This window comes from Corella eumyota, unplaced genomic scaffold (assembly GCF_963082875.1).
Source record: "Corella eumyota unplaced genomic scaffold, kaCorEumy4.1 scaffold_323, whole genome shotgun sequence".
Classification (NCBI taxonomy): Eukaryota; Metazoa; Chordata; class Ascidiacea; order Phlebobranchia; family Corellidae; genus Corella; species Corella eumyota.
The window spans coordinates 2,501-5,000 of NW_027658314.1; the positions used below are offsets into that span (position 1 = coordinate 2,501).

General features: G+C 53.1%; 2 non-coding genes across 2 annotated transcripts; both read left to right on the top strand.

Annotated features, from left to right (window-relative positions):
- Positions 1–178: 178 nt before the first annotated feature.
- LOC145763066 (small subunit ribosomal RNA) lies at positions 179–1,988 on the top strand. Its single transcript, XR_014288222.1, has one exon. It is a non-coding gene; the product is annotated as a small subunit ribosomal RNA (ribosomal RNA).
- A 245-nt stretch (positions 1,989–2,233) lies between these two features.
- Positions 2,234–2,387, top strand: LOC145763063 (5.8S ribosomal RNA). The gene has a single exon (XR_014288220.1). It is a non-coding gene; the product is annotated as a 5.8S ribosomal RNA (ribosomal RNA).
- The last annotated feature ends 113 nt before the right edge of the window (positions 2,388–2,500 follow it).

The following is a 2,500-nucleotide window of genomic DNA, read 5'->3' on the forward strand; positions in this document are numbered from 1 at the left end:
CAAACGCAGCCCGCGCGCGGCTTCGCCCGAAAGGGCGTCTGGCCGGTGTCGACGGCGTCCAGATCGCGGCTTACGCCGGGTTTGAGGAGCTAAGCAAAAATAGTGATTGAGTAATACAGTGCGATACCGCGACGGGGAAAGCGAAAGACTCCGTTCGCGTATTTTGTCGGCCGATAGTTACCTGGTTGATCCTGCCAATAGTCATATGCTTGTCTCAAAGATTAAGCCATGCATGTCTCAGTACGAACTTGCGTACGGTAAAACTGCGAATGGCTCATTAAATCAGTCGTGATTCATTTGATCGTAAATTTTACTTGGATAACTGTGGTAATTCTAGAGCTAATACATGCAAAAAGCGCCGACCTTGCGGGAGGCGCGCCTTTATCATATCAAAAACCTGCCGGGCTTCGGCTCGTCTTGTTGGCGACTCGGGATAACTTTGCTGATCGCACGGTCTTGCACCGGCGACGGATCATTCAAGTGTCTGCCCTATCAACTTTCGTCGGTACGGTATCTGCCTACCGAGGTTCTTACGGGTAACGGGGAATCAGGGTTCGATTCCGGAGAGGGAGCCTGAGAAACGGCTACCACATCCAAGGAAGGCAGCAGGCGCGCAAATTACCCATTCCCGACGCGGGGAGGTAGTGACGAAAAATAACGATACAGGACTCTAACGAGGCCCTGTAATTGGAATGAGTACACTGTAAAAATTTTAACGAGTATCCATTGGAGGGCAAGTCTGGTGCCAGCAGCCGCGGTAATTCCAGCTCCAAAAGTGTATATTTAAGTTGTTGCGGTTAAAAAGCTCGTAGTTGGATTTTGGGCGCAGGCGTTCGGTCCGTCGCAAGGCGTGCACTGTTCGTTCTGGCTTTACCTCCGGTTTTCCGTCGGTGCTCTTGACTGAGTGTCGGCGGCGGCCGGGACGTTTACCTTGAAAAAATTAGAGTGTTCAAAGCAGGCGCTTCGCCTGGATAGTGTTGCATGGAATAATGAAATAGGACCTCGGTTCTTTTTTGTTGGTTTTCGGAGCGCGAGGTAATGATTAAGAGGGACGGACGGGGGCATTCGTACTGTGCCGTTAGAGGTGAAATTCTTGGATCGGCGCAAGACGAACGACTGCGAAAGCATTTGCCAAGAATGTTTTCTTTAATCAAGAGCGAAAGTCAGAGGTTCGAAGACGATCAGATACCGTCCTAGTTCTGACTATAAACGATGCCAACTAGCGATCGGGGGGCGTTATTTTGACGACCTCTCCGGCAGCTTGCGGGAAACCAAAGTCTTTGGGTTCCGGGGGAAGTATGGTTGCAAAGCTGAAACTTAAAGGAATTGACGGAAGGGCACCACCAGGAGTGGAGCCTGCGGCTTAATTTGACTCAACACGGGAAATCTCACCCGGCCCGGACACAGCGAGGATTGACAGATTGAGAGCTCTTTCATGATTCTGTGGGTGGTGGTGCATGGCCGTTCTTAGTTGGTGGAGCGATTTGTCTGGTTAATTCCGATAACGAACGAGACTCTGGCTTGCTAAATAGTTACGCGGCCTTCCCGGCCGGCGTTTAACTTCTTAGAGGGACTAGTGGCGTTTAGCCACACGAGATTGAGCAATAACAGGTCTGTGATGCCCTTAGATGTTCGGGGCCGCACGCGCGCTACACTGACCGGATCAACGTGTGTTCGCCTTGGCCGAAAGGTCTGGGTAACCCGATGAACCCCGGTCGTGCTAGGGATAGAGAATTGAAATTATTTCGCTTGAACGAGGAATTCCCAGTAAGCGCGAGTCATTAGCTCGCGTTGATTACGTCCCTGCCCTTTGTACACACCGCCCGTCGCTACTACCGATTGAATGGTTTAGTGAGGTCCTCCGATTGGGCCCGGGCTCGACTGGCGACGGTTGGGTCTTGGCCCGAAAAGACGATCTAACTTGATTACTTAGAGGAAGTAAAAGTCGTAACAAGGTTTCCGTAGGTGAACCTGCGGAAGGATCATTAGCGCGAGAAAAAAAATCGAAGAGCGAAAGAGCAAACACCGGGACGGCGACGTGCCTCGGCGCGTCCGCCGCCCCGCGATCAGGAACTTGTTTTGTCGGCGTCGAGTGCCCGAAGGCTTCATGCGGTGCGCGGGCTTGTCGCACTATTTGTTGCGACCGCGACCCGCTCGGCGTCACGCGATTTTTTCAGCCGGATGGCGAATCGAGGTTAGGAATCGAAGAGCGAAAAGCAAACAAACAAACGATGGCTCTTGGCGGTGGACCACTCGGCTCGCGAGTCGATGAAGGACGCAGCAAGCTGCGTGATTTAATGTGAATTGCAGAACACATTGAGCATTGACGATCTGAACGCGTATTGCGGCCTCGGGTTCATCCCGGGACCGCGTCCGTCTCAGGGTCGCAGAAACGACAACGGCCGGCGGGATCGGCTCCGCGACGGCTCGGCTCGCGTGCGTATGCCCGGCGACGGGCAATCGCCGCTCGGTTGAAGGTGGAAAGTTTTGGTATTCGGGC